Here is an 18,599-nt window from a genome sequence, read left to right on the forward strand (position 1 = left end):
ACATTTAGGGTTTGGGGTCTGTAGCTGCCGCACCCCAAGTGGGTGCGGGGTCAGAGCTGGCGCCAGTCAGCCGTGGCCCCATGGGGCAGCAAGGGGACGCTCACGCTGGCGTGGGAGCAGCCTGTGCGGGTTCGGGGAGCTGCCCGCCAGCCCCCCCCAACTTCTTTAAGACGGGAGCTCCCCGAAGTTAGCCCTGGACCAAAACAGGGGTCCTTGCACTGCAGGGCTCCATGTGTCTGTCTAGAGCCTTGGGGGTGTCATCCGTGGCAAATTTGGGGTTCATGAGGGCTACCCAGGAAGTCCACGGCACCTTGGACTTGGTGTTGAATCCTATGAGTTTCTGGTTCCCCCTAAAGTCAAGGTCGTCTTGTCATTACGCTGTTGCACATGGGTGGGGGGGGGGGCAGCAGTTGCCTAGTGGTGGGACTCTGCCAGGGGGCCGCAACTGGGGGGGTTAACGTGAGGGGTGCCAGGGCCCCAGGAATGACGGGGTGCCTTGCTCCGGATCCTGCAGTGGTGGGAGTCGGACGCCCGTCCCGGTCACCCAGAGGCTGTCCCCCTGCGCCCCGCGGAGAGCCGACCCTCATCCCACTTTCTAGGGTCCCCAGGCACTAGAGCCCCCGGGTTCCACGGTGCGGGGTGGAGGTGTGAACCCAGCCCCCACCCCGTCCTACCCGGGAGCCCAGGTGCCCGGTGGGAGGGGGCGGTCAGTCCCCGGGGCCCCACCGGCTGGACCTGGGTGGGGGTGGGGTGCTGGGCCCCCGCCAGGGTGTGTGGGGTGGGTGCCAAGGGAGGGGCGGCCCGGAGAAGTCCGTCTTTGGGGAATTCTGGGCTGGTGGTGTGGCGGACGTGCGCTGGATGGTCCCCGGGGGTAAGGGGGCCCGGGGGCCCCCCACCCCTGCCCCGGCGGTCCCCTCTGCCATTGGTTGGCAGGCTGAGGGCGGGCGGGCGGGGCGGGGCCAGTCCCATTAGAAAAAGCCCGGGCTAAGGCTGCGGGTCGGGCCCGGGTGGGAGGGGGTGGGGGGCGGGGGGTGGGCTGGGAGGGCCCCGGGGAAACTGGGGAAGCGGGGTACTGGGGCAACCAGGGGAAGATGGGGCACTGGGGTTAGGGAAGCTTGCTTACCCAAGGGTCACCTTGGATCTCTGGAGCCTGGCAGGACGGCGGCGAGCGGGGACCCCAGTGGGCCCGGACGGCAGTGGCCCCGGCCCTCGGGGTCCGGCGGGAGGGTCAGCCAGGCATTCATCCCGGTTTTTTCTGGTTTCAGGACGTGGCGGCTGGTGACAGGGGAGGAGACGAGGGGCTTTGGTCAGCCCGGCGGCGGCAGCGGGCAGCGAGCAGGAGGTCGCTCTGCCCGGTGAGTCCTCTCTGGCCGGGCCCCGCTTCATCGCGTCCTGGGGAAGCTGGACGCAGGGGCCCGGCGGGAAGGGGGCCGCCCGGCAGAGTGGCGGGGCGGGGGACAGCCCGGCGTGGAGACACCGTCTCGGGGGGAGCCGAGACCGGCGGGCGGGACACGAGGGGACGCAGCGGGAGGTGACAGCAGGGCTGCCCGCATGAGAGGTGGCAGGCGGCCACAGGATGGGCCGTCCGTCGGGATCACGGCCGAGGCAGGGACTTAGGGTGCAGAGGGGTCCCCGGCCGCCACACGCACCCACCGAATTCACAAGTAGAAGGTTCCGGAGGGCCCGGGCCTGTGTGGCCCGGGCGTCGAAGGCTGGAGAGCGGGAAGATGGCGCAGTGCAGAGGGGGGGTCAGCAGGGGCAGCCGCCAGAGATGCCGCAGCAAGGAGGCTGCGAGGGCCAAGCTGCCCACAGGCACTGCGGCCCAGGGCTGGGCACCTTACCCGGAGCACTGGTGCCCGGGCTGCCTTCAACGCCCAGCCCTGGGGTGGGGCCGACATAGCACAGACAGCGCCAGGGGAGCCAAGGGCACAGGCGAGGCCAGGTCAGGCGAGGCAGGCGGGGTGGCGTGAGTGGGAACTCGAGGAGGAGGTGTCGCAGGCAGGGTTACTAAGAGCAGCAGGGCAAGACGGGCACTGCGCTCCGGAGCCCGGGCCAGGCGGGCCCCCGCGAGGACGGAGTGGGTATCGGTGTCCCCACACGTGAGCTGGAGACGAGGGTGAGTATCTGCCCGTCCCCCCGCCCGCTCTCTACCCGCCGCCCGCTGGGCTGGCCGACCCGAGCCCCCCTCTGTCTCCCACAGCCGGTGTCCAGCAGGGTGACCAGCCACAGACTCGGAAGGCCAGACACGGGCGTGAGCTGAGGGACATGACATGGTCCGGTGTGACGGCGAGGACCTGGCGGGGATGGCCTTCCTGGTGAGCAGGGGCCCGCTCAGGGTTGGGGACGGCCCTCAGCTGGCCCCGGTCAGGCTGACCAGCCCATTTCTCTCCACAGAACATTCTAGAATGGTGGCCGGGGCGCTGGCTAGCCAGCAGGTCTCTTTCATTACTTCCCTGAAGGAGCCAACACACTTCTATTCTCAGACCCTCCAGAATCCACAGACGACAAGGTGAGGCCTCCCCCGGGGGTTGTGGGGGGCTGTGGGGCATGGGGTTGGCCTGTTGACTCCCCTCTACTCCCTCTCTCTCTCCCTCCTCAGAAATGGTGCTCCCCAGCTCATGCCTGGGCCTTGGAACCCGGACTTGTTCAAGTCCCATAGCTCTGACCAGTGACATGCTGCACTCACAGACACCCCCTCAGGACGGCTCTGGAAGGTCCAGCCCCCGCCCCCCACAGCCCGCCCCCACCACACTCGCCACACCCTCACTCCCTGCCCCGCTGACGTGTCCATCTGTCTGTCTCACTTTGCAGGTGGAGCCGAAGGAAGAGACCCCAAGACATCCCCCCCGGAAGTGACACCCATCAAATGGCCACCTGCCTGCCTGGGCCACACCATTGCCCCACCGCCTCCTCCTCCTCCTCCTCCTCCTCCTCCTCTTTCTCCTTTCCTTCTCTCTCTCTCTCTCTTCTTTTTCTTCTTCTCTCTCTCCGTGGCCCAAGCGCCCCGGCCCCCCCGGACTCCGTGTCCCTCTCCCCACTGAATTTGCACTAAGTCGATTGCACTGGTTGGGGTTCGGGGAGCGGCCCGGGGCGTCGTCCGGCCCGTGTGCGTGTGTGTGAGTGTCCGCTGGGCCCAGCACCCACCCGGCTTCCACCCCGGGGTGCCTGGGGCGGCCGTGTGAGCGTGAGAGTGTGTGGGGCCCCGCCTCTCGGAGTCTGGCCTGGAGGCTCCTGACACCTAGAGCAAATCTTCAAACATTCCACTGTCCTTGCCTGTGCCCCTCCCCCCGGGGCTCCCCACGAGCCCCCCACATCACAATAAATATTATCACAGCAACTTGTCTGATGGTGTCTGGAATCCGAACTGGGGGCTGGGGGGCTGGGGGCAGACACGGGGGATGGGGTGGGACGCAGGTGATGGACACAAAATGTGGGGGGTGCACATGGGGGCGGGGCACTTGAGGTGGGGAGATGGACAGGAGGTGGGGGGGTGGGGGAAGGGGGCATATGGAATGAGGCCCCTCACATGAAGGGGAGGGGCCAGGGCTGCGTGTGGGGAGGGGCTGAGGCCCGGGGAGGGAGGGGCTGTGGGGGGGCCGAGGGAGGGGTGATGTGGCCCCCCGGCACTGCTCCACGTGGACTGAGGGGCTGCCTGCAGGAGGGGTGGGGGCTGGGGCTCCAGACACCCCAGCTCCGTCCTGCTCAACCCCCTGCCAGCCCCAGACCCGCCCACCCCCACTCCAGGTGGCCTGCTGGTGGGGGCAGATGAAGGAGCATGTGGTGGGGGACAGACAGAGCCCCCGACCAGCCACCCCCAGAGCCCGAGAACCAGGGAGGGACTTATGACAGGGGTGCGGTGGGCTCCACAGTCTGTAGGGGCGACTGGGAAGGGGGATATGTGAAGCTGTGTCAGCGCCCAGCCTGGGGCTTCTTCTGGCTCGAGTTCTGTCCCAGGGCCGGGCCTTACAGACCAGGGCAGGACACTGGGGTTCTCTGAACAGCCAGGAGGTGCACCCCAGTGTCCCCCAAGGTAGTGGGGTACCAACAATATGTTACAGGGCTTCGGGGCTCCCTCTGTCCCCCAGGGCCTGGGCCAGGACACCCCTGCCCGCCACACAGGTACCCAGCTGCCCTCTGGCACGGCCCCTGCTTAGGGCTCCATGGGGGACCCTGGGTGCTGGTGCCTGCTGGTTTTGCTGTGGAGACAGACGTGCTGGGCTGTTGTCTTTGTCGCCTACACGAAGGAAGGCCCTCCCACATGAGGGCACCCTAGAGGGGGCAGGGGGCTAGAGGGGGAGCTGGAAAGTCTTTGGGGACCCCAGGGAGGGACTCTGACACATTCTTGGGGGTCAAGGGACTGGAAGGGGGCAGTATCCATGCACCTGGGGGCAGACAGGCCCTTCCTGCTCTCGGGGTGCCAAGCACCCCCACTCCTGTTCTGGGCCCCTCACCTGGGGACCCCACAGCAGATTGTGAGAGAGGGAGGCTGTGGCTTGGAATGCACTGAGGGTGGGGTCAGAGCTGAACCCTGGTACCCCCAGGCCCCTCCCTGATCCTTCCTCCTCTTGCCTGACTCTGACTCGGGGCAGGGTCTACACCAGTGGCTTATCTTCTTTGTTTCAGGGGTGCTGGGGGGTTGCAGGGCCTCAGTGCAGGGGGGTGGGGGTGGGGTGGGGTGGGGTGGGCAGGATCCCAGGGCTGGGACCTCCAGCGAGAATGTGTACCTTGGGCCACCTGACTTCCTGCCTACAGGAAAGGGGCTTAGGCAGCCTGCTAGACCGGCTCTGAGCACCCCCCACCCAAGCCCCTCTGCCCCCACCCCCCGGGCTGAGTTAAGTGTCTCCCGCCAGGCTTAGGTTTCATTCCCTGAGAGGTGGGGTGGGGGTGGGGGGCTGCCACCAGGCGCCAGGCAGCCTCACTCTGGGGCGACTGGACAGCCCCAGCCCCCCCAGGCACCTAGCTGCCCCCTCCAGCCCCCAGGGCCCAGCAGCCACCTGGGGAGGAGTTACAGCTTGGACAGGGCCTGGAACAGACAGACGGACTGCCAGGAGGGTCAGCGCCCTCGATGGGCAGAAGGGAGGGTGGGCGCCCAGGCTGGACCCCCTTGTTCCCGTGTTCCAGCACATGTGTGGACAGTATGGGGCTAGGGCTAAAGGCAGAGTCTCAGGGGGCCAGGAGGGGAGGTGGAGCCTCAGGCTATGGGATGTCGTCCTGTGTGTGGCCCTGGCCTGTGCCCCTGGACCCCCCCCCCGAGTGTCTATGTATCTGTCCAGCCTGGACTCATGTCCCGGGAGTCCTGGGATTATAGCTGGGAACCACTGAGGCCCAGAACAAAGAGCTTGGGAGCCCTTAGCGGGGAGGGGGGTGGCGGTGGTGCTGGGACCCCAGGTAAGCGGCTAAGGAGATGAGCTGCTCCCCCCAAGAACTGGGGTACATCTGACAACAGCCAGGGTGGGAGGGGGCGGGGGAGCACAGGCCACAAAGGCCTCGTCCAGAAGAGGCCAGAAGACCCAGGCTGTCCTCTCTGGTCCTCAGAGACGTGCGTGGACAGCGTGTACCTGACAAGAGCAGATGTGTGAGTCCCCAAAGAGGGGACTGGACGGAAGGTTCTAGAAAGAGCTGGCCAACTCTGCTTCCCCTGCCTGTGTGCTGCAGCTGGCTTTTCCACCCCTTCGCCCCCCTCCCACACACACACCTTTCCTGCCAGTGCCCCAACAGCCTGGCCCCTTTCCAGGGGGGGATGGTGGCCCCCCGCCTGGAAGCCCACCTGCAGGCTGCTTGCTGGGAAAGGGGCTGCCTGGCCCCCCGCCCGCCGGTTCCTGGAAGCCGTCACTGAACTTTCTGTCCCCTGTCAGCACCGTGCTCATGGCGGACACTGAGCCCTTGTCCTGGGGGAGCTTGGGGGGGTAAGGGGGGCCCCTGTCACAGGACCCGGAGCTCCTCACCCCACACACCTCACCGTGGCCTGTGGCCTGGAATTCAGGGCTTGGGGTGGCATGGGACAGCCATACTTTTCAGAACCCAGCCCCCCCCCCCCCAAGGCTGCAGGGAAGACTCCAAAGAACTGGGGCCAGATGGTGAGGCTCGAGTCCCAGTGCAGCCCAGCGGGACGTGGGTGCAGCCGCTGGCTAAGGTGGAGGGTAACACAACGCTTCCTGAGAAAGTTTGAGGACCTCACTTTCAGCAGGGTGTTCACTCTGCTCCACCTCTGGTTGGGGTGGCCTGAGCAGGAGACGTGCATGGGCTAGGTAGCTCTGGGGGGCTCAGGCTGGGGGAGGAGGGGTTCTCCCCTATCTGGTCAGAGGGCTGTCATCAGCGCCACCCCCCCCCCACGTCCTCAGCCAGGGAATCCTCAGCCCCAAGGCCTGAGTCTCGGAGGCCCCCCAGCCCTGCCCCAACTGATGGTGCCGGGTGCCGGGGACTTGAGGGGCTGACTCGAGGGGCTGACGGCCTGGCCGCGTGCTGCAGGCCCCTGTGCGCTCAGATGACTGTGCATGGTGGGGTGCAGAGAGGCACACACTGTCCCCCATGGGTGCCCCATTGGCCCGCTGTGACATCGGCCTTGTGTCCACACCAGAACTGACAGCTTCTCTGTTGAGCTTATGGAGTGGCCGGCCCTCCGCACCCCATCCTCAGCCCACACACGGGCCTAGTATCCTGGGGTCTGCAGGGAGGGGGTGGGTCTTGCGCTGTCTGTTGCCCCAGACCCACACCAGAGAGACTGGGGGCTTCCACCTCCTCTGCCTCAGACCCAAAGCGGCAAGCCTGAGGGCCAGCCTGTAATCTTGGAGGGACCAGGCTGCCTCTGGGGGAGTCTCAGGCTGGGGGTGGGGTGGTGGCTTGCAGAGCTCAGAGAAGCTGGGAGGGCAGCAGCCTACGACCTCGGGCCAGTGGCCTGGGTGGTCTGTCCACCTTGAGAGAGGCCCTCCCTGCCTGGCCTCAGGCCCCAGTGCCCCTCCAGGTCTGCTCAGACTCGCCATGACCTCTGGAAGGCCTGGGAAGCATGGCGGCACCACCATCCGGGTATATCCCAGAAGCCACCCTGCCCAGCACAGGATGGCAGAAGTGTCCCTCTCGCCCCCCAGAGGCCACCCGCTGGGCCTCTGCTTTCACGTCTTTGCCGCCCTGAGGCTGTGGTGTTTCTGAGGGTCTGAGGCCCAGATGGGGTGAGTCACAATGGCTGTGGGGCTTCTCCTGGGGTCCCTGTGCCCAGCCCAGCCATGAGTAGGGGTGTCCTCCACCTGTCCCCCAGGCTCTGTGTCCATCCTGCTAGCAAAGTCGGCCTCATAGGGAGCCCCTGATCCCATGCATACCTGCCCTATGTGTCCCCTGCCTTCCCAGAACCCTTTGCAGGGTGGAACTCCCGTCCCTTCCCCCCCCCATGGTAGCCCCGAGGGCCGGCTCTGAAGTTGGAGCTGACTCCGGGGCCCCCTCCTCCACCCCAGAGGTGGATCTGGGCTTCAGACCCCCGCCCCCCCAGCCCAGGGGTGAGTGTCCTCTCCCAGGACAGGCCAGAGGCCATGTGTGCCAAGAGTGCCCCCAAAGGACACGTGGCTGTTTGCTGTTGGAGATGTAGCAGATAAGTGTCTGTTTTCCCAGGGGCATGGACCCGGGGATGGGGGGCCGGGGCGGGGCAGCCCCTGGTCAAGGCCACTGCTTCTGCTCCCCTCCTGGGGGGATGGGGTGGGGGGACAGCCACCAGCCAGCCTCCAGGTGCTGGGGCCCAGCCTGGTAGTGCCGGGATGTCCCCAGCCACTCCCAGCCCCCCTCCCCGGGGTCCCCGAGGGCTGTGCTGCCTGTGGATTCTTCTAAATGAGGCTGAGCTTGTGGGTCCTGGGCTTTGGGTGAGCATAGCCCTGTCCCTGCCCCTGGCCTGCTGGACGGACTGGCACCAAAGGAAGGTTCTGGAACAATGGGATTAAGCCTCTGAGTCTGTGGGCACAGGGGGTGGGGGGTGCTGTGGAGCCTATGAAGCTGGAGTGGTCAAAGCCCCTGGCCAGCCCTCGCTCCCTGGGTGGGGGCCACCCAGGCTTCCAGGCAGAGGACACCCCAGGGCAGTGCCAGGGTTGGGGTGCTAGGGCACACACTTCTGCTCGGATGCCCTCAAAGCCCTAGTCAGTGGAGCCCCCACTGTACACTAAGTGGGCATCTCGCTACAACCACTCAGCTCGGAGGCAGGGCGCGTCGGGGTGTCCTGCAGGAGGCGGGGGGGGGGGGCACTGACAGTCCCAGGACCCTCTCTGGAGAAAGAGACGTGAGGCCTTGCCTTGTCCCCAGGGTCCTAGCCAGCAGCCTCGGGGTGGGGACCAGAGCCGGACTCCAGGAGGGGACACAGCTAGACAGACGGAAAGGCCATCTGAGCAGGACCTGGGTCACAATGTCACCTGCCACCTGAAGGAACTCTTCTGCCCACACCGTGGCCATCTGCAAGTGAGCAAGGTGGCAGCTGGGGCCGGCCTGCCCTCCAGCTCGGCCCTGTGCGCTCATCCCTACCCCCCGTGGAGTGAATGCCCATGGTTCCTGGTTGTGCAGCAGATTCAAAGAAGTCTGGAGAATTTTCCGGAAGGTGGAAGGCTTTGCTCCTGAGGCCGGCTTCTCTGGCTGCACCCCAGCCCCCACTTCCAGTACAAGGAAGGGAGGGGTCTAGGGAGCGTGGGCTGCGGGGTGCTCCCCTCCCCAGGCGGCGGGGAGGACAAACGTCCCAGGACACTAGCCTCAGCTCAAACAAGGAGGGTCAGGGCCGGCCCGGGGTCAGGGTCTGCCGGGGAAGTGGGAGAAAGGGCGCGTGTGGCTGCAGTGGGGGTCACCTCCTGCCTGCATTACCACGTGGGCCTCTCAGGAGACACGAGAGGTGCGGCTGGTGCCCACCCAGGAGAACTAACCCTTCTCTGGAAGGACCTCCTCACTGTCCCCCAAACACGCCGCCAGCCCCCAGCTGTGCAGCAGCCTCAGCCCGGCCCTCATCCTTCCCACTGGGGTACCCCGTCACCACACACCGCAGCAGGGTGAGCGGGCAGGGTCCCCACGAGCCTTGGCCAGGGTGGGTGCACACCGGTGGGCTTGGGGGCTCCCTAAAGATGGCGCACTGGCACCCCAGACTCATAGCCTGTGGGCTTATCTGGGGGCACAAGAGCCTTACTTTGTCCTCTGTCAGAAGCATGGGGGTCTCCATCCAGAACCTTCACCCCCAGCCCAGGTTAGTGTCCGGTGACCTCTCACCCCCAGAAGGCAGCAGACTTCAGCTCTGGGGTCATGGGCCCTGCACCCCTTCTCTTCAGAGCTTGGACCCCAGGCCTGCCCGGGGAGCTACTACCACCGCTTCTCTGGGGAGGGACAGACCAGGCCCTGGGGGGTGGGGTGGGGGGCTGTCAGCGCCCTGGCCGGAAGGAAGCCCCCAGCCAGGGACCTCACTGCCACTCCCCAGGGACAGGGCAATCAGGTGTTGGCTGCTGCAGTGTTTATTTTCAGATGACATTTTTAAAGAAAACCAGCCTCCCCAAACACTCAGGCCAGGCCTGGACTCTGGGGCGGAAGCACCCCCTCCCCAGCCAGGGCCCCAGCAGGCTGGCTGGTCTCCACTTCCCCACTGTAGACCCAGCCCATGGAGCCCCCTCCTCCAGGAAGCCCTCTGTGCAGCTCAGTATGGGCAACAGCAAGTCCAGTCCTGCCAGGGGCCGTGAGCCCCACATGCAGGTTCATGACATGGGGGTGTCAGCAGCAGACCCCCTGTCCCTTTGAGTGAACCCAAGCATAGCAGAGAGCACGGCAGACCTGAAGGAAGGTGGCCTGGACACCCCCCCCCCCGGCCCCCCGCCCGTTGCCCGCCGGATTCCTGCTCTTCCGGAAGAGGCCCCAGCCCCCTGCCCCCCTGCCCTCCTCCTGAGGGGCCTGTGTGGACCTCAGAGCCCCCCTGGGACTCTGTGGATGAAGTGTGACTGGGCCAGAGGAAAGGGGGCTGGGGGTGTTGGGACCAGGAAGGGGAGGGGGCTGGGACCAGAGAAGGGAGGGGGTTGGGGCCAGGGGGTGGGGCTGGAGCCAGAGGGGAGGAATGGAGGGCACCGGGGCCAGGGAGGGTGCTCTGGGGCCAGAGCTGAGGGGGACCTGCGGCAGGAGGGGCCGGGGCCAGGTAGGGGAGGGGGCTGACTCCAGGTGGGCGGTAGAGTTCTACCAACGCCCTGCCATGCCTTCAACCCCTTGGCCCCCAAGATGGTGACTCGGTACAGTGAAAAGAGGTCACTTCATGCCCCCCCCCAGGTGACACTGGGCCCCCAAGCTGACTTACCCCCGGCAGCCTATGAGCTGGGGGGGTAGGTACAGGGTGGCCCTCAGGGTCTCAGGATCCCCACGCCTGAAGTGTCCCCCTCCCCCTGGGCCTGGGGACAGTGGACAACACCAGATTGTTGTCCTCAGCCCCTAAAGTGTCCTCTGGGAGCAAGGAGTGCCCCAGGGCCGCTAGCCCCTCTCCTGCACCCCACCACAGGGCTGAGGGCTGTGGGACAGCAGGGTGGGAGCAGGGGGTAGGTGGGGAGTTGCCCAGACACCTGGGGAGGTTCCGGCGTGGCGGGTGTGGGGGCGGGCTGGGTGGGGTGGAGGTTATCTCTCAGCTCCTGCACAGGGCCCAGAGCACACGGGGCAAGGGTCGCACCCCGCCCTCCTGCTGCTCTTCCAGCTGGTGGTCCCTGCCCCTGCACCCCCCCAACCCTGGGGCCCCTGACCCCACCCAGCCCTGCCTCCCACCTCCACCCTGCCTGCAGCTCCGTGTCCCTCCCTGGGCCACTCCAGCCCTTGGAGCACAGGTGGGAGGGGCTGCTGCCCCCATCACCCTACCCCCAGCTCAGGGGTACACTCATGGGCTCAGGCCCTATGTCCATCACTCAAGAGGGGCTTAGCCGGGCCAGGAAAGGACAGCTGCATGGAGCGGGGCCTCCCAGGCCCCCACCCAGGGTGCCTCTTGCCCCCACCCAGACCTGGCTTGAGGATACTCAAGAGAGACTGGGTGGGCAGGGAGGAGGGGATGAGGTGGGCTTGTCCTGAATGCCTCTGGCTTCTGTCTTGGGTGTGAATGCAGGGTGGGTGGGTGGGGGTGCTGATGGAGGGGACAGCTCCCTTCCAGGCTCAGCTGCATCCCCCCCCCCCCAGGACTGTGTTCGCCTCCCCTCTGCCACATTTTCTAAATTCCCGGTGGGGGGCAGGGCTGCTTCCTTCTCAGATTCCTGCCCCCACACCCTGGTCCTACCATGGGAAAGGGGGGGGGGGAGCAGCGCAGCTGGTGGGCCAGCAGCTGTGCGGTGTGGGGGTGCCAAGCCGGAGAGCCCCAATTAAGGGGCGTCATGGGAAAGCAGGCAGAGACAAGTACCCAGAGAACCCCCACCACCCACCCCTCCCTGGGGCTTGGGGCTCCTCTGACCAGGCTGCTGGCCTGGGGACCAGCTCTCACAGCTGGCACAGGAGGCGGCACAGAGAACATCCTCTGTAGAGGGAGACACCCTCCCTATGGAGGGGCTGGGCAGAGGGCACCCTGGCAGGGGCTGGGACCCCAGTAAGCCTTGAGGTCCAGGTGACCCAGAGGTCTGGTGTGGCCATGGGGACCCGCCCTGCAGACAGAAGGCAGGCAGATGGGGGCCTGACAGGGCCCCCAGCCACTCCTGGGCCCCACTGCCCGGCTGTCACCCTCAGGGCCCAGTGTGCCCCCATCCCTGCTCAGGCTCTGACCCCCAGCCGTTCCCCTGCCCCAGGATCCACACACACACACACACACACACTCTCTCTCTCTCTCTCCTGTTCACCTCTCTGCAAATTGGGAAGCAGATTTCCAGGCTGGGCTGGGGAGACAGCACTGCAGTTCTGCAAAAACACAGCCATGCCAGGATGCCAAGGTCCCAGGTTCGAATCCCAACAACACCTTAGACCAGACTGGGAAGGGCTCCGGGAAAAAAAGAAAGAAAGAAAGAAAGAAAGAAAGAAAAAAGGGAAGAAGATCCTGGGATTCACTCCTCGGCCAGTTGCGTGGTCCCAGAATGGGGCCCCAGTGCTCCCCAGCAGAACTCCCACCAGGCCTGGCCCTCTCCCTGGGTCCAGCCACTAACAGCCCAGATACCCTGGTGCTGAATCTCCCCTGCCTTCCAGCCTCTCAGGGCTTCCCCTCCCCCCTGTCCACTGCCCAGCCTGACCCCCAGCCTCCCCCCTGTCCACTGCCCAGCCTGACCCCCAGCCTCCCCCCTGCCCACTGCCCAGCCTGACCCCCAGCCTCCCCCCTGTCCACTGCCCAGCCTGACCCCCAGCCTCCCCCTACCCTCTGCCCAGCCTGACCCCCAGCCTCCCCCTACCCTCTGCCCACTACCCAGAACTGACCCCCAGCCTCCCCCCTGTCCACTGCCCAGCCTGACCCCCAGCCTCCCCCCTCCCCTCTGCCCAGCCTGACCCCCAGCCTCCCCCTACCCTCTGCCCAGCCTGACCCCCAGCCTCCCCCTACCCTCTGCCCAGCCTGACCACCCAGCCTCCCCCTACCCTCTGCCCACTACCCAGAACTGACCCCCAGCCTCCCCCCTGTCCACTGCCCAGCCTGACCCCCAGCCTCCCCCACCCTCTGCCCAGCCTGACCCCCAGCCTCCCCCTGCCCTCTGCCCAGCCTGACCCCCAGCCTCCCCCTACCCTCTGCCCAGCCTGACCCCCAGCCTCCCCCTGCCCTCTGCCCAGCCTGACCCCCAGCCTCCCCCCTGCCCACTACCCAGCCTGACTCCCCAGCCTCCCCCCGTCCACTGCCCAGCCTGACCCCCAGCCTCCCCCCTGTCCACTGCCCAGCCTGACCCCCAGCCTCCACCTACCCTCTGCCCAGCCTGACCCCCAGCCTCCACCTACCCCCTGCCCAGCCTGACTCCCCAGCCTCCCACTTGCCCACTGCCCAGCCTGACCCCCAGCCTCCCCCCTGCCCAGCCTGACTCCCCAGCCTCCCACTTGCCCACTGCCCAGCCTGACCCCCAGCCTCCCCCCTGCCCAGCCTGACCCCCAGCCTCCCACTTGCCCTCTGACCAGCCTGGACCCCAGCCTCCCCTTGCCCAGCCCGACCCCCCAGCCTGCTCTCTGCCGACTGCCCAGCCTGACCCCCAGCCTCTCCCTGCCCTCTCTCTGACCACCGCCCTCCAGATCAGAATTTGGGGTGCTTTCCTTCACCTCTGTCCATGGTCCCAGGGGACACATTTGGGGAGAGGTGGGTCTGGCCTGGCCAGAGAGAAGTGCAGGGCTGGATGGGGAGGCAGGGGGCTTGTTAGGGTGCACTGTGGCCTGGGCGCCCCTCCAGGACACCTCAGCTCCTCCAAGGTGCCTCCCTGGACGTGTGGTCTCCAGTGTCCTTTTTGGGACAGGTGGGAAGAAAGAAAGGAAGGAAAGGGGAAAGAAGGGAAGGAAGGAAGGAGGGAGAGAGGGAAGGAAGGAAGGAGGGAGAGAGGGAAGGAAGGAAGGAAGGAAGGAAGGAAGGAAGGAAGGAAGGAAGGAAGGGAGAAAGATAGGCAGTTAGGGAAGAAGGAGCAAACAGAAAGGGGGAGAGGGAGGGAGGGAGGCAGGGTTGGTTTTCTGAAGACCCCTCAGCCTACTGGGGAGAGGGGCTCAGGAGTCATGGAGTCAGCCCTCCCTTGTCACCTGCCCCTCCTTCCTGAAGGTGAACCCAAGGTCATCAGGGATCAACCCACTTCTGGTGGGTGGGAAGTTGGGGCGCCTTTCCCACCAGAGGACAGTCCCCTGGGGGGTGGGGTGTGAACTCTGCTAAGGGACCCGGGTCAGCAGGGACCCCAAGGTGCTATCCCGGGTACGCCCCCAGCATCCTCCGCTTGCAGGAGGCCCAACGGGCCCCACGTGGGGGTCAGGATCCGTGTTGCCCAGCTGTGGGGGCCCTGGTGGCAGGGCCCGGGGCTCCCCACTGACCACAGGGCTGCGCAAGGTGGTCACCGAGGCCGGGCGGCCCGGCGGCTTCAGGGGCTGACCCGTCCAGGAGTATCTGGCTTCTGGGTCCGGCTTGTACTCTAATCTCCTTGGCTTGGGCAGCCCGGCCCGGGCAGCCCGGCCCGGAAGGCCACCCAAGGACACAGGGCTGCCACCCGGGGGCCAGGCCGCAGGGACACTCCTAGCCCCATTTGGGGGAGCACGCCGTGGGTCCCCGAGCCTGAGGGACAGTCTGGGTGGGACACCTGCGAGGAAGACCCCAGGCCGATCGGCCACCTGACCCCCCAGCTGGGGCCCGGCCCTGGTGCTGCCAGCATTCTGCTCCCCTCAGGACCCTGCACCCCTGGTCGGCATGGCCCTCCAGTCAGGAACTGCCCAGGCTTCCCGGGAAGTGGGGAGCAGACCCTGACCCCCAGGTACCTCTGGCAGGTAAGCAGGCTCCCGGTCCTCTGGCCAGGCTGGGGCTGCTGTCCTTGCTGGCTGAGGACAGGCCACCTCCCTGGGACTGGGCCCCTGTGCCCCTGCCCCCCCACCCCCCCAGGGGCTGGGAGCCCTGAGGGAGGCAGCAGCCTCTCGCCCTGCCCACTCCTCCCTGCCCCCCACTTGCAGTCATCTGGACAAGAATGCTATTCCTAGGGGTCCCCGGCCCCCCGATCCCCCAGAAGACGGGGACAAGGCGGCTGTGCCTTCTGGCCGGAGGAGGGTCTCCCATGTCTAGCTCGCTACCCTGAGGGGACAGCCAGGCCCCATCCTGCTTAGATGTGGGTCCTGGGTAGGGCATCTAGTTGAGTGAGAGGCACTGGGCATCTCCCGTGTCTCCTCCGAGTAAGTTATCTGGTGGTCTCTGGCTAGGCCAGGGTCCCCCTCAGTCCAGCACCCATGATGGTAGCTAGCCCTGGAGCCCAGTTCCCAGGCCCATGCCGGGGCCTCTGCCATCTGTTGGGCCTGTCTCTGCTCCTTGGGATGCCTGGGGGGTGGGTGTTCCTTCACCCACCTTCAGGGTCTGTCCTCTGAGCCTTCTGCTAGGGGGAGGGCTGCCTGCCGGCCAACGCCCCTTCTGCCCACCACGGTGCCCATGGGCACACGGGCACCTGTGTGTGAGAAGGCAGCCTGGCTCCTTTGGGGTGGCTCAGTGGACAGGGAGTCCTGCCTTGGACAGCCTGGGGGGGCCGCCCCAGCCCTGCGTCTGCCACACCATGGTGCCCCTCCCTCCCCTCTTGTCCCCACGAGCTCCTCCTGGTCCTCAGGTCTGACCCGCGGCACCGACTGACTGCAGCCCATGTACCTCACCCCCGAGCCTCACCCTTCTGGAACCCAAATGGTCCCGTGCCTCACAACCACCAGAGGATGTGCTGGGGGGACTCGGGTGGGGGTGTGTGCAGGGGTCCCGGGCGATGGGGGCATGTCTCAGGAGAAGGCTGGAAAAAAGCCCCCAGGCAGCTGCTCCGACCTGGCCTGGCCCAGGGTGGGTGCTGGCCTCTCCACCAGGCAGAGCCTGGGCAGTGCGTGGCTGACCCAGCAGGCCCGGCCTGGCTGGAGAAGAGGTTCAGGCTCCACACCGGGCAGACACACCATCATCCCCATGGGCCCGGGGCCACCACAGTCCACCCCAGGCTCTTGGGACCCCGGAGGGCTGGGCCTGCACTAACCCTGGGCTGGGTGTCCACCCAGGACGCCTGCCCTGAGGGCTACACCCCGTAGGTGTCAGTGACTCCAGGCCGGGGCCGCCACTGCCGGGCCACTGCAGAGGGCCTGGAGGGCCAGTTCTTGCGGGCAGGGAGGGCTGGAACTTGGGGTGACACCATGGGTGTGGGGAAGGGGCCAGGGCCCAGGGCACTGGCCATCGGACCGGCTGCTGGCCACATGGCGTGTGGAGAAAGTGCTGACCAGTGGTGCCCGGTGCCAGGCCGCAGGACAGGCGGGAGCATGCCCACCCTGGGCATGGCTGACTCAACTCCCGTTTCCAGGCACTGGAGCCCCAGAAGTGGACAGCTCTGTGCTGAGGCCACTCCAGAGAGACCCTGGGAACAGGGAGATATGGGCGCTGCCCTCCCTGACCAGTCACTTGGGTGTAGATGGGGAGGGAGGGAGAGGCCAGGACCAGGTACAGCCTGAGGGGCCAGCAGCAGGGTGGGGGCAGAACTGGGCGCCAGGCAGAGAGATGGACTTTGGTGTGAGTGTCCCCAGAATTGAGCCTGATGGCCCGCCTATAGAAGGGAGGGGGGCCCAGGGCCCAGGGCAGTACCCAGACTGCCCCCTTCTAGGACAGGGGCTCCAAGGGACAGACTGGGGGCTGCAGAGGCAGATGGGGCCCCGGGGACACTGGGAGTTCTAGGCACAGATGGGGGTTCTGGGTGCACACAGGGGCCCTGGGGCTGGGCGGAGAGGTGTCAGCGGGAGCCGAGGTCCTGACCACGTCTACCGGCCCCTCACTGCTGTGGGGGACAGAGGACAGGCAGTGTAGGGCCAATGGGGGCACAGGCTGGGGGACGCTCTGCTTTGGGGTAAGGACACCTGGGTCCAGCTGGAGACGGGACTGGAGTGATGGACTGTGAGCCTGAGAAAGGGCTGTGGGGCAGCAGGGAGCTGGCAGCCCCTCCCTGGAGGGTGGTAGGTGCTGAGCTGGGCCAGCCTCCTCCCCTACACCTTCTGGATCCCCTCAGGGGGCTGTGACAGACATCATGAGGCAGACAGGCAAGTGAAGTGACTCCTTGTGGCCCCCAGAGCTTAGACAGACACACACACACTCTCAGTCAAAATGGCCCCGGCAGTGAGCTGGGGATGACAGACTTGAAGGAGAGACTCAGAGCGGACCCAGCTTGCGCCCAGGACCCTGCACCCACAGGCCCCCTGGGGTTGGCGGCCAGCGCGGGAGCCCAGAGGACCCTGCCACACCTGGTGGGGTGGGAAGCTCCTCTGGGGAGGGTGCCCCCACCTGGGTTCAAAGTCTTGTGTGTGGAGCTGATGCCCTCCTGACCCTTCCAGCGTGAGAGCCCAGCACCCAAGCCTGTGATCTCCTGCCGGGAGATAAGACCAGAGGGCCCGGGTGAGGGGTGCGGAGTGCTGCCCTCCCCCCCCCCTGGCCTGGTCAGGGCCGGTGGAGCAGGAACGGCCCCCACCCCGGCTCTGGGCCTGAAGGGGCCCCTCTGAGCCCTGCCTGTGTCCCTGGGCCCAGCTCCTGCTGACACAGGGCTTTGGGGGGGGGGTTCAGGTTCCCGCAAGCCTGGGTGGCTTACACACACCCCGATTTAGGCCTGGTGGCGGGGACAGCAGCTCAAGTTACGAACAGCTGAACCGGGAGGCTGGGGTGGGGGCTAGCCGCAGGTGACCTTTCTCCACAGAGGCCCCAGCCGGGGGCCCAGCACCTCAAGGTACAAGCACACTCCTTGGGGTGCCCGTCCCTGCCCCTTGGGGGGGACACACTGTCTCTGGTTGGACACCTGCATGGGGACCCTCTGGCCAGCACCCAGTGGTGCTGGAGGCCTGAGTGTGAAGGAAACCGGCACCCCCAGATGGCCTCAACCTCAGCTTCCCCCTCACACACACTTCTCCACCAAGGCCAAGCGTCTACCCCAGCCTGGAGGACCCTTGCCTGACCCCAGGCCCACCCCCCACCATTGCCCAACCTTGAGACTGGAAGGACACCTACATGATGCCAGCCTCCCGCTCTGGGGACACATTCCTTGGATGAGGGGTGCTGCCAGGGTGGCGCCACGTGGGCTCCAATGGCCTGGCTTGGGGACAGATGGCAGATGACACCCACCTGCTCGTTGTGAGACATGAGTGCCCCCGTCAGGCGGGCGCCCTGGGTGCCGGGACCCTGGCTGAGGTACTGGGCTTCCCACTCCACTCTAAGGATGGGGGGGCTGATGAGAACAGCTGATTCCCATTTTAACATCCTTACGTGGGGGGCTGCTCAGAGGCATCCAGAATTTGTGGAAAACGTGCTCAGCCTTCTCTCAGATACCCGACATCTTGACCCCTCAGCACCCCCAGCCCTTGCCCCCCTCCCGGGTACCCAGGGTTGGGCACATGTTGGGGGTGGGGGGCTGGAGCCCGGCCAGCTGCCAGCTTCTCCTCCCAAGCTCAGAGCTGGTTCTGCACAGCAGCCCCCCTCCCGGCCCCAGGCCCCCCCAAGATCATGGGGCCACTCTGTTGTGGGCTGTTTGCGGCCCCTCCCGTCATCGTCGTCAAGGTGACGGCTGAGGTGCGGCTCTCAGCAGTGCCTCAGAGGTGACTGTGTGTGCCATGCCCTCCCGGGACCCCTGAGCCCCCCTTCAGGAATGTTCCGTGAATGTTCCAGCTGGTACCCGCTCCCCCCACCCTCTGCCCCCACTGCCCGCTTCCACTTCAGGTCTCTCCTGTGCCTTCACCATACACCCCAAGGTCTGAGGACCTGAAGCCCCCGTCCTGCTGCTGTGGGGGGGTTGGCAGAGGGTGGCTACCATTCACTGGTGCCCAGCACAGGGGCCTGGGCACAGGGTAGAGTCCCCCGGCCTGCCGGGGTCAGTGCAGGGCACGAGTCGTCAGAGTGGCGGCTGTGACAAGCACTCACAGCTGCGTCCTCTGGGGAGCTATTTTGGACGGGCAGGAGTTGGGGTGGGGGGTGGCGGAGCAACCCAATCTGCCGTGATGTTCCTGGCGCCCCGTGAGTCCCTGCAGCT

General features: G+C 66.4%; 1 long non-coding RNA gene across 1 annotated transcript; it reads left to right on the top strand.

The window, feature by feature from the left end:
• Window positions 1-1,015: 1,015 nt before the first annotated feature.
• On the top strand, window positions 1,016-3,337 carry LOC132533947 (uncharacterized). The gene is made up of 5 exons (XR_009545704.1): window positions 1,016-2,116; window positions 2,201-2,315; window positions 2,395-2,509; window positions 2,600-2,714; window positions 2,812-3,337. It is a non-coding gene; the product is annotated as an uncharacterized LOC132533947 (long non-coding RNA).
• Window positions 3,338-18,599: the final 15,262 nt, after the last annotated feature.

This window comes from Erinaceus europaeus, chromosome 17 (assembly GCF_950295315.1).
Source record: "Erinaceus europaeus chromosome 17, mEriEur2.1, whole genome shotgun sequence".
NCBI lineage: Eukaryota > Metazoa > Chordata > Mammalia > Eulipotyphla > Erinaceidae > Erinaceus > Erinaceus europaeus.